Below are 12944 nucleotides of genomic sequence, written 5' to 3' on the forward strand. Positions count from 1 at the left end.
AAAGCAGGTCATGGAGAGACTTGTCATCATGTGAGCCATGACCTAAATATCACCCTTAGGTTTCTTTATTCCTGGATTTAGAGAGCAGCAAGAAGTACCCAGCTCAGAACTTGAGAGACAGTGCCAGTGCTGAAGAAAAGAAGAAGCAGCCAGCGTAGGGAAGGGAGCACGTGAGGGAATCCTCTGCAGCTTCCTCCCAGCTGTGTGCATTCCCCACCCTGGGCCTCTCTCCTGTAGACCCGCTCAGCCTCCCTCCCGCAATCTGCCGCTCCTCCTTTTCCATCTTTCTTTCTCCTCCTGTTTTCCCTGTTTCCTTCTTCCATCTCTCTCCCCCCACTCCAATCCCACCCTCCTTCTCTCTCACTTGAGACGAAAGAATTAAATAAATAGGACTTTATTGTTTGCAAAACCTTCCCATGCGTTATTTTGTTAAGCTTTAGGTCCTCTCAAAACCCCCTTAGTAAACAGTGTTCCAAATTACAAAAGTGGATAATGATAGCAAAAAGCTTCGACCCTCTTTTATTTGTCTGAATAGGGAAGCATCTCTTGACTGAGCAGAAGAGCTCCCTGCACCATGAATTTGGAGTATCATGTGGTTGGATTTGTTCTTTATTTTCTGATTTTCCTCTGATCCATTTTAAAGGTGCTCATGATCATGTTATTGCCTAGCAAGTAAGTTCCCAGTTCTCTAGCATGGTGTTGGAACGCCTCCATGATTAACTCTGACCTCTCTTTTCAGCCTTATTTCTCATGACCCCCTTTATGTACCATCCCAGACCACATTTTCCTGACAGTGCCCTCCTCATAAATTAATCTACCTTCTTCTTACCCAATCTGCCAAAAGGATTGGACTGGTCCTTCAAGGCCCAGATCAAAACTAGCCATTACATTTCTCTGAACCCCTACACTGCTTTGTTAATGCCGCCATGGGCACTCCCCAGATTTGGCGTGCTGTTGTTACTATTGTTTACGGATCCATCGTCTCCCACTGCCGTCCGATACATCTCTCTCGTCCCCCTGAACCCAGCACAGTGACTGCGCACCATAGGTTTTCCACGATCAAACCTACTGTCTCCAGCCTACATTCCTTATTTAAGATCTGAAAAAATTCAATTTTAAAATCTTTTCATGTATATTTTTATTCCCTTTTGGAGTCAAATCACTTTCCTTCTTTAGTATCAGGCTTTACCTTAGCATTGATGACATAATGATGGATACGCCCCTGCTAGGTATTTCTCTAAAGTCCTAATTCTGGGGAAAATGAAGAACATCTGCTATAGGTGCTTATTTGGGCACTGCAGTCACGGAGGGATCAGGCAGACAGGTCTATGAATGGATGATGCTGACTTTTAAGATGGCTTCAGGTTTGGCAGAACTATTACATGACCTCAAGGCTGGCTTTCCTTTCACATTTCAGTCATCAAAACACTCCAAATTATTTATGACTCTGCAATGGGTCATAAAATGTGACATTAACATCCTGGAATAAAATTACATTTGAATCCATTTATAATGGAAAGAAAATACAGTTAATGATATTTTTTTGGAAGTGCCCATCTCTACAAAGTAGAAATAGGTTATCTAATCATTTATTTTAAAATGCAATTGGTACTATATTAAGACTAAAGACATCTGCTCCACTAATGTCTCCAAGCTTCTGCCATGACAGCCTTAGAATGGTCCCAGATGGCCCTTTTGGGGGGTGGACATCACTCACTCAGGAAGAAAAAGTAGTATATACTCAGCTCAGATTTCTTAGCAACATAAAATTATTTTGTTAAAATTCAAAAGCCATTTCCTTTAAAAGCTAGTTTTTTTCCCTTTTCAAATTCAGCAACTTCCCCTCAAACCCAAACGTTTTCATATTTCCTTTTAAAGTTTATATAACCTATCCTTATGACCTTTTCTAAAATGACAGTCCTTTTTCTCCTGTTCTAGGACTCACTACGTTTAAATAGAAATGGTGGAGCTCCAGTGGTGCAACCGGTTAGCGCGCGGTACTTAGAAATGGTTATGGTGGCAGAAATACTGAGCTGAGATTCTGTAAAACAGAGAGTCATGAAGTGACGAGGCGCCTCTGCCCTGGGAGATGAGGGATGGAGAGGGGGAGTCACTTTCCTGCCTGCTCAGCCAGCTTCTCCCTCTGCAGAAAACCTCAGTGTCCCTGTAGCCCTACTGATGTCTATGCACAGCTGCAAGAATCCCTAACACAGGGTCCCTGATGTTAGCTGCGGTGCTAAGATATGGTAATGTATTCAATAATATCCTCAAGCTGACTTCCTAGTCTCTGGGAAGTGATGGTTCCTAGGTTAAATCTTCAGAAATCGGGCTTGTGAGCAAAAGTTGGTTGATTTGTTTGTTATTCAATAAAAACATGCCTGAGGACCCCCTTCCCCTCTTCAGTTGTAATCTGTCAATACCCATAGCCCTCCCTGAACTCTCAAGTCTTGCACAAATAAACAGTTAACTGCACATTTAAGTTTTCTCATAGTCTGAGGGGCTGTTTTTAAAATCCTCACTTGAGGATATGTCTTTATTGATTTCTAGAGCGAGAAGTAGGGAGAGAGAAATGTCAATGTGAGAGAAACATCAATTGGCTTCCTCCTGCATGTGCCCCAACCTGGGATCGAACCAGAAACCTAGGTATGTGCCCTGACCGGAAATCAAACCTGACCTGGAATCAAACCCTTTTGGTGTATGGCAGTGATGGCGAACCTTTTGAGCTTGGCGTGTCAGCATTTTGACTTAACTCTAGTGCTGTGTCACATATAGAAATTTTTTTATATTTGCAACCATAGTAAAACAAAGACTTATATTTTTGATATTTATTTTATATATTTAAATGCCATTTAACAAAGAAAAATCAACCAAAAAAATGAGTTCGCGTGTCACCTCTGACACGCGTGTCATAGGTTCGCCATCACTGGTGTATGGGATGATGCTCCAACCTACTGAGCCACCTGGCCGGGCTGAGGGGCATTTTTGGTGAAAACCATCTATTTGAAGCAATTCAGAAACTCATTTAGGCAGTTGGATAAATAAAGATGAAAACACGCAAGTATTCCTTCTAGACCAGCCGTGGGCAAACTACGGCCCGCGGGCCGGATCCGGCCCGTTTGAAATGAATAAAACTAAAAAAAAAAAAAAAAAAAAAAGACCGTACCCTTTTATGTAATGATGTTTACTTTGAATTTATATTAGTTCACACAAACACTCCATCCATGCTTTTGTTCCGGCCCTCCGGTCCAGTTTAAGAACCCATTGTGGCCCTCGAGTCAAAAAGTTTGCCCACCCCTGGTAGACGCTCCATATCATCACTTACTATTTTTCCGAAGGAAGTAGACTTGGGTCAGCAAGGCTGGTCAGTTTCTCTGAGGTGCCCTGTCTGTAATTCCTTAGTTGTACACCAGGTAATGGGACCTGACAGAGAACACAGGGAAATAAGTTTCTTGTTCTTAACGCAGAGATTCTGAACTTTCTCAGTTCCTGATGACTTTAGTGTCTCCACAATTTTTTCATGGCATCCCCAGGCCAAAAGAAGTACAGTACTGAACTGTTTTGGACCTAGGCCAAAACAAGTACCTAACAGGTCTAAACTACTCAATAGTTTGTGTGGTATCTGACAAATGTCACTGTTTCCCTGGAAATATAAAACTATTGTGAGTCACCTGTGAGTTTGCTACAGTGCCTTGGGGAACCCGGAGGAATATGGTCTTAATGTTTGAGGGCATTTAGCAAATAATACAATTCCAATTCTACATGGTTTCATTATGAAAAATAATTAAAATTATGATTTCACTTCTCTCTAGATAACAAATGTCACATGTATCAACATGGATAGATCTCAAAAATGTAATGCTAGGTGAAAAAAGGCAAGCTGCAGAAAAATGTGTACAATAATAGCATCTATTAAACTTTACATCTTATTTACGAACTAGAGGCACCAGTGGGGTCCCTCAGCATGGCCTGTGGGAATCGGGATGAAACTGGAAATCCAATGCTACCTGCTGCTCCTGCTCATTCGGGCCCCACTGCACCTGCCGCTGCTCGCTCGGTAGGCTCCATGTCACTCGGCTGTGGTCTCTGGACTCCGGCTCCCGTCAGTCAGCTGAGCAGCACTCCCTCTGTGGGAGCGCACTGACCACCATGGGGCAGCTCCTGCATTGAGCATCTGCTCCCTGGTGGTCAGTGCACATCATAGCGATTGGTCGAATTGTCAACCAGTCGGATAGCCTTTAGGAGAGTGGTTACCTCTAAAAGGAAGGAAATGGTACTGAAAGGAGAATGAAGAAGACCCAAATTTTATCTGTAATATTTTGTTATTAAAACATGTAAATCAAACATGACAATTCTATGGACTCAATGTGTCCTACCCCCTCCCCAAATTCATGTGTTAAAAACCTAATCCTCAATGTGATGCTATTAGGAGGTGGGTCTTTGTGAGATACTTAGGTCATAAGGATGCTGCGCTCATGTATAGGATTAGTGCCCTTATAAGAAGAGACATGAGAGTTTGCTTCCTCTCTGCTCTCTACCATGTGAGGATGCAATGACAAGATAGCTGTTCACAAGCCATGGAAATGGCTCTATAAGACACTGGTGCCTTGGTCTTGGACTTCCCAGCCTCCAGAACTATGGAAATAAATGTTTGTTGTTTAAAATGCCAAGGCTAGCCCTGACTGGTTTGGCTCAGTGGATACAGCATCGGCCTGCGGACTGAAAGGTCTCATGTTCAATTCCAGTCAAGGCCTTGTACCTTGGTTGCAGGCACATCCCCAGTAGGGAGTGTGCAGGGGGAAGCTGATCAATGTTTCTTTCTCATCGATGTTTCTAACTCTCTATCCTTTACCCTTCCTCCCTGTAAAAAAAAAAATCAATAAAATATATTTAAAAAATAAAATAAAATGCCAAGTCTATGGCAATCTGTTGTAGCACCTTGAATTGATTAGGACAATGACCAAATGTTGACATTTGTTAATTCTGGGTGGAAGGTTATATAGATGTTTCTTATATTAGTCTCCATACTTTTCTATATTAAAACAAAGCAACACACAAAAACCGGAAAGTGTTTTACAAGAATTCAGAGGTAAATCAAGTCTAATTTTTCCTTTCTACATATAATCTACCCTTATCTTTACCTACTTAATGTAGTTTTGGATCCTAAAACAATTTTGAATCTTTTCTGAGGGCCATAAATTGCCATATCATACCTACTGATATTGTGCTAAAAAACAAGCAAACCCCAGCAGTGGTGCTTTATAATGACTGCTTGCTAATCCTAATAAGGATTATGTACCTTTTGCTACTAATTAGTTCTGGAAGACAGAGTTAGATTTACACTCAAGTTTAACACATTATTGTGTAAAAGAACAGACCTATCTTGTTAAATGTTAAAAATTTTCAGTATCTTATATATAGTATGTTCAATAAATGCCTTTGGAATCAGTGAAACTAATTTACCCTTTTCTCAGCATTAAAAATTATTTTTAGCAACGAGGAAACGTTTTTTGGCACATTTATGTAACAGTTTTACAATGTGGGTTATAATTTTTATTATTTTTAAACATTAATTTTAAAATGTAATATATTCATATGGTTCAAAAAAAAAAGGTTTTAAATTGTTTTACTAAAAATTAAGGCTCAACATTTGATCCCCAGTCACTCAGTTCTCTCCTAAAGAGGCAACCAAAGTGACCAGTTTTTTTGCATATGCCTGGAAAAGATATGTTTTATAACATATTACAAGCAAAGGGGTGTGTGTGTGTGTGTGTGTGTGTGTGTGTGTGTATAAAATAAAAGCCTAATATGGAAATTGTCCCCTCGACTGGGAATTCAACCGCTCACTATGATGTGTACAGACCACCAGGGGGTGGCACGGACCATGGCGGGCGTTGGCGATGTGCTGCGACCTCTCCCCATCTACCTGGGGGCAGGGGTGACGGGGACGGGGACAGGGACGGAGGTGCGGTGAGAATGCAGGGTGTCTGCCAAGCTCGCTTTCATTCCCCCTGCTACCCTCCCCCGGGACGCCAGGGCTCACACACTGGGGAAGCCCCTGCAAGGAACTTGCCTCACACCTACGTGGCCTCTTCCAGGTGAGCTGAGCCACAGCCACCAGGACCACAGGGGCAGGTCAGGCTCCTAGTGGGTTCACACAGGAGCCAGTCTGCAAGGGTGGCCAGGAGAGAGCACGCTGCCCACCCGACTTCCATGTGGCGCCGCTGGGCGGCCCAGAGGCCCACGCTGCGCCCCGGCCCATGGCGTCTGGCTGCACTCACCGTATCTCCGTGTGGGGACTCAGATGCCGTGACTCAGGTGGAGGGGGCGTGGAGGGGCCTGGGGGCCAGAGGTTAGCTGGGACCTGCCCTTCCACACCAAACGCTTGTGCTTTGATCACCAGCCAGGCATAGGGAACACACCCATGCACTAATTTTGTGCACCAGGCCTCTAGTGTGTGTGTGTGTGTGTATATATACATATATATATATATATATATATATATATGTATATATACACACACACATATGTTACAAATAGTAACATATTCATACTCATGGCTCTCATACAGATGACATTGACTAGACAGACATTTGCATGTCTAATACATATTTCAAATTCAACACGTTCAAACGGAATTCCAGTACTTTCCCTCCAAACAAGCTCCCCCTGCAGCCTTCCCATTCAGTCCCCAGCAGCCCCAGCCTTCAGGTTGCTCAGCCATCCTTGACTCCTCTCCTCCTTTCACGCACCACATCTTGTTTCCAGAACCTGATCCTGTCCACCACCTCCTCTGCTGTCACCAAGGTCGCAGCCACCAGCATCTCTCCTCCGATCACTGCCATCCATGACCTCCCAGTGCTCTCTCTGCTCCCACCCTGGCCCTCACAGCCTGTTCTCCACAAAGTACTAGAGCAGCGGTTCTCAACCTGTGGGTCGTGACCCCTTTGGGGGTCGAACGACCCTTTCACAGGGGTTGCCTAAGACCATTGGAAAACACATATATAATTACATATTGTTTTTGTGATTAATCACTATGCTTTAATTATGTTCAATTTGTAACAATGAAAATATATCCTGCATATCAGATATTTACATTACGATTCATAACAGTAGCAAAATTACAGTTATGAAGTAGCAACGAAAATAATTTTATGGTTGGAGGTCACCCCAATATGAGGAAATGTATTAAAGGGTCGCGGCATTAGGAAGGTTGAGAACCACTGTACTAGAGGGATCCTTTTCAATTTTAAGTCACAAGATGCCACTCTGGGCCTCCAAACCCTACAATGGATCCCTGTTCACTCAGAATAAAAGTTAGTCTTAACAAGGCCCTGCAGTGATCCCATGATCTTCCTTACCTTCTTTCTACTTCCCCTTTCGGATCATTCTGCTCAGCCTCACCCACCTCTCTAATGTTTCCAGTGCTCAGCAGACACATACCCAGGCCTTTCCTCTAGCTCCCTCTGTCTGGAGCTCTTTTCTCTCAGATACTCTTTGTGCTAATTCCTTCATCTCCTTCTAGTCTTTGTTCAAATCTCCCTCCAGCAATATACTATTTTCTCACATTTTCACCAATACAGTTTTATAATTTTATTAGCTTTGCTAATCTGATAGAAAATGAATTCTTGATGTAATTTTAATTTGCATTCTTTTTGAGTGATTGGAACATTTTTTCCATTAACTTTAAATAATGTTTGATTCTTTTTCTATTTATATTTTTAATCTATTTTTCTATAGGATTGTTTATTTCTTATTCTTAGGAGTTCTTTTTATTGTACAGAAATTAGCCCTTTGTCTGTGATAGGAAATGCAAATATTTTTCTCTGGTCTGTGGTGTTTTGGCCTTGCTTATAATTTTTGGCCTAGCAGGCTTAAAAAACACACCCTTTTTTTAAATAAAGTTGAATTCATCATTTTTATTCATACTTTATTTCTTCTAGATTGTGTCAAACATAGAAGGCCTTTTTCAATCTGATTTACTTAAACATTCTCAAATAGTTTCCTCTAATACTTTTGCAGTTTCATTTTTACTTTTAAACCTTTGATTCACCTGGAATATATTTTGATGTGTTGTGAGATAAGATTCGAGAATTTCTGTCCTCAATCACTATCCATTTGCCCCAAACCATTAATTAAGTCATCCCTTTTTTACTACTTTAAGTTGCCATCTCACCATATGCTAAATTCATAAGTTACATTAAGGAGCTTCAAAATTGAATATCGTTTGGGACAGCATCTCTGTTTTCCTTATCCCTTTACAGTTGAGTCAGAAATTCTATTCTGTGCCACTGATCCTAGTGTCTGTGCATACCCCAGAGCTGCTGTGTCAGTATCTAGTGGCATAAAGTGAAAAGACTAGTTCCACGTGCATTTATTATCAGAATTTCCCTGAATACTCTTGCTGCTTATTTTCCACCTGAAATTTAGAATCAGACTGTCCACTACTTCTCAAATAATGCCAAAACCAAGGCCAAGACCAACAGCAACAGTAGCCCTGGGATGTTTCTGTGGGTTTGTATAACTTCCATCGTCTCCAGCTCTCATCTTAGCTACTGCCGGTAAGCATATTGAAATCACTGGTCAACAAAGTCTCTTCCTGTTTTACCTGTGAGCTAATTCTGAAAGGAGTTTTAGGAGTAAAGTAGGCAGGATTAGGGAGTTCTAGGAATGAAAATGGTCCATGGGAAGGAATGAGACTTGAAGACACCAGGGTGTTTATCTTACTTGTACAGAGGACAGAGAAATGCCACAGGCAAATAGAAATATATCTGGCCTGTGCAATTAAGACAGCCATAGACCGAGGACAGACAGGGGCAGCTCTGGCCTGAGCAATTAAAGTGACCATAAATTAGGCCATAAGTAGCCCTGACCTGAGTAGCTGGGAGGGCCATAGGATAAGGCTTTCTCTGCCAACACAACTGGGAGAGCTATAAGATAAATCAACAGTGACTCCAACCAACAAGATAAGGGGGAGAGAAGGTGGGGGACACCATGTGGGCTTTGGGCTCTGAAAACTAATTCTATGTAGCAGAATGACCAATAAGAAGGGGTCAGGTTCAGACAAAGAACTACATCCTATTTAATGCCTCAAGACAAGAACACAGCGGTCACCCTTCTCAGGGGTCCCTCTGCCCGTCCAGGAGGGACAGAGTCTGAGGCTTAGAATTTAGAATTAGGTTTTGGAGGTAGTGTCTGCTTGCAATACAGTTTCTGTGCTTTTCACCTCTCACCTTTTGTCCGTGGCTTCGTTCTTCAAATCCATCAGGACAAGCACCCAGGGAAGCAAATCACCTGCTCAATACATCGACCCACATCAATTCTTTCTGATCTAATTCTTTCTTCTGGTGCAGGAACAGCCATACCTTCGTGACTGCCTTGGCCTGTCGTTCCCGGCTCTGAGCCCAGCAATCCTGATATCCCTCTATTCGTTTTTTTCTATCAGTTCAGGTTATAGCATATTTTAAAGTGGTTTGTTCAAAACCATAAGGGACTTACCATTATACTCTTTTTATTAACTTCTTTTAGACAGAAAAGTCTTATAATCCTGAAATAATCAAGCAGTCATTCCAATTCAAACCGCATGGTGTGATCCTGCCCTTTCAGTTTATAAGCATACTTTCCACCTGAGTGGTTAAAGATTCACACACGACTGCTATCTACGTACCCACTCAGGTGAAGTACATGGTCTGACTTGTAGCTTTCCTTCCATCCCTTAGCAGACAATCAATAAACGTACTCCACAGGGTGAAAAAGAAAAAAGAAACTGAGTAAAAGAATTTTAAAATACATGTCAGTAGGCATTTCATAAGATTAAATTTTTAAAGCTAAAATTTAAAAAAAGTTCTGCTCATCATTGACTAAATATATCTTTAAATCTATAAGCAGTAGATAAGCCATAATTAATATTTATATATACACACAAAAGACTGAATAAATAAAATAAACAAAATGGGTATATTCTTAAAATTAGAATGGCTGTAGGATTTGCATGAGAAATGCAGAAACCATATATGCCTTGTGGTCTCATTTTTGTAGGGATGAAAACTAATAACTAATGTTTGGAGTACATTCTTTGACTCAGGTATTCTACTGAATCTTTTCTAAGACCCCATGGTCTGGGTACAATTATTATCTCCATTTTGTATATGAAAAAACCTTAGTAAGCCATTTGTCTAAAGTCAGCCAGTTACCAGCTGGTAGACCAGGATTTATACCTAGGAAGCCTTAATGCAGACCACTACGCTGCGATAATGTACAAGTGAGAAGCCAGAATAGGAGCATTTGCAGGATTTCTTCCATTCTGGGGTACTTATGATTTTTTTTTTAAAGTCAGCTTTATAGAAGTCTAATATACATAATAAAATTCACTAATTTTCTGCACAATTAGATGCATCTTGAAAATATGTCTTCAGTAGTGTAATCATAACCAAAATTATAACTTCCACTATCCCAAAAAGTTTCCTCATGCTCCTTCTCAGTTGAGTCCTTTGTCACCATACTCCCTGGCTTTTGGCAATCACTGACCTTCTTTCTGTTATGAGAGTTATGCCTTTTCTAAAATTTCATATAAATTGGATCATATAGTCTTTTGAGGATAAACTTTTAAAGGTATCTTAATGTATTTCAGATTCTTTATATTATTGTATCAATAAGATATTACTTGTTAATGTTGAGTAATATTCTGTTGCATGGGTATGACACAATTTGTTTATCTATTTACCAACTATTGGACATTATTTTTAGTTTGGGGCACTCATATGCTCATGCCTGAGCCTTTTAATATTTCAAACTCTGGCTCTGTCATTAACTGTGCCCTCAGGCAAGTTATTAAACCTCCCTGAGCCTTGGTTTCTTTTCCTACAAATTGGGGGCAATAATAATTACCTTCAAAAGTTGTTGTGAGGATTAAATATTAATGTTTTTTAAGTCCTTCACACATGTAAATACCTTAGTATGTAGTAATTGTTATCATCTTTAAACAATGGGATAACAATAACGGCTATCCTATCTCACAGGTTCTTATGAGAAGAATGTGCATAAAAACACAAAGCACGGAATAAGGATCTGGGAGAATCGAAGATGGCGGCATAGGTAAACACCGGAGATTGCCGCCGTAAACAACCACTTCACAAATACAACTAAAAGTCGGAATGGACATCAACCAGAACCACAGGAAGGCTGGCTGAGGAGAGACTCTTCAACTAGAAGCAAAAACAACAGCATTCTGACGCTCAGAGGAGGCGTAGTGTGGAAAATTTAAAGGTACGGTGGTGCGGTGGTGAGGTGGTGCGCGCGCAAAGCGGGCTGGCGGCTGAGGGCGCGGTTGTCGTTTTCAATCAGGAGTGAGTCTCAGACTCTGGGCTACAGATCTGGGCGAGTCTCTAGGGACCCAGACTCAAACGGGAGAAGCAGGACTGTCTGGCTATGGCCCCCCCGAGGTTTGCAGCGGTTGCTGGGACAGAGAGGCAGAGCCCCTGGGGACGGACTGAGAGCGGCCATAGCGGCTCCCTCCCCCTGCCCTGTTGATCCCACCCACCCAAGCCCTGCGCACAGCCATTTGCCAATTGCCTCAGGCAAAGGCTGGATTAGCGCCTCCCCAGAAGACAGACGTTTTCCGCTCAGCTGATTCCTACAGCCAGTCGGCCTGGTGGTCAATTCCCTCTAGTGTTAACTACAACAATTAAGGCTTGGCTAGAACAAGACTGCGCACAGAGACCACAAGGGGGTGCACCAAGAAAGCATAAAAGATGCGGAGACAAAAAGACATGACAGAAATGGAGGATATGGAGCTAAGAATCGCAGTTTTGAGGGCTTGCCATAAATTTGTGCAGAGCCTCACGAAAACTAATGAGACCCTCGATGCTACGATAAAGAAATTAGAAAGTAAGCATACACGGACTGAAATAAAGAATATTATACCCAATAGCAGGCCAGAGGAACTCAAGAATCAAACCAAAGATTCGACAAAAAACACCCAATTGGAAAAGCAAAATGAAAAGAGAATCCTAAAGTGTGAAGATAGTGTAAGGAGCCTCTGGGACAGCTTTAAGCGGACTAATATCAGAATTATTGGAGTGCCAGAAGATGAGAGACAGCAAGATATTGAAAACCTATTTCAAGAAATAATGGCAGAAAACTTCCCCCACCTGGAGAAAGAAATGGACTTACAGGTTCAAGAAGCAAAGAGAACCCCAAACAAAAGGAATCCAAAGAGGACCACACCAAGACACATCATCATTAAAATGCCAAGAGCAAAAGACAAAGAGAAAATCTTAAAAGCAGCAAGAGAAAGAGGCTCAATTACCTACAAGGGAATACCCATACGACTGTCAGCTGATTTCTCAACAGAAACTTTGCAGGCCAGAAGGGAATGGCAAGAAATATTCAAAGTACTGAATACCAAGAACCTACAACCAAGATTACTTTATCCAGCAAAGCTATCATTCAGAATTGAAGGTCAGATAAAGAGCTTCACAGATAAGGAAAAGCTAAAGGAGTTCACCACCGCCAAACCAGTATTATATGAAATGCTGAAAGGTATCCTTTAAGAAGAGGAAGAAGAAGAAAAAGGTAAAGATACAAATTATGAACAACAAATATGCATCTATCAACAAATGAATCTAAGAATCAAGTGAATAAATAACCTGATGTACAAAATGAACTGGTGATTATAATAGAATCAGGGACATAGAAAGGGAATGGACTGACTATTCTTGGGGGGAAAAGGGGTGTGGGAGATGTGGGAAGTGACTGGACAAAAATCATGCACCTATGGATGAACACAGTGGGTGGGGAGTGAGGGTGGAGGGTGGGGTGGGAGCTGGAAGGAGGGGAGTTATGGGGGGAAAAAAGAGGAACAAATGTAATAATCTGAACAATAAAGATTTAAGAAAAAACAACAACAACAACAAAAACAAACAAACAAAAAAAAAACACAAAGCACT

At 41.5% G+C, this 12944-nt stretch overlaps 1 protein-coding gene across 1 annotated transcript in view; it reads right to left on the reverse strand.

Moving 5' to 3' along the window:
• CFAP206 (cilia and flagella associated protein 206) overlaps nt 1–3339 on the reverse strand; it is a 51802-nt gene extending 48463 nt beyond the window's left edge. Inside the window, exon 1 of the mRNA XM_070418125.1 lies at nt 3323–3339. The gene's annotated coding sequence lies outside the window, so the exon portion shown is untranslated. The remainder of the gene's footprint in view (nt 1–3322) is intronic.
• Nucleotides 3340–12944: the final 9605 nt, after the last annotated feature.

This window comes from Myotis yumanensis, unplaced genomic scaffold, assembly GCF_028538775.1.
Source record: "Myotis yumanensis isolate MYYU_CA2020_CCGP unplaced genomic scaffold, mMyoYum1.0.hap1 SCAF_6, whole genome shotgun sequence".
NCBI classification, from domain to species: Eukaryota; Metazoa; Chordata; class Mammalia; order Chiroptera; family Vespertilionidae; genus Myotis; species Myotis yumanensis.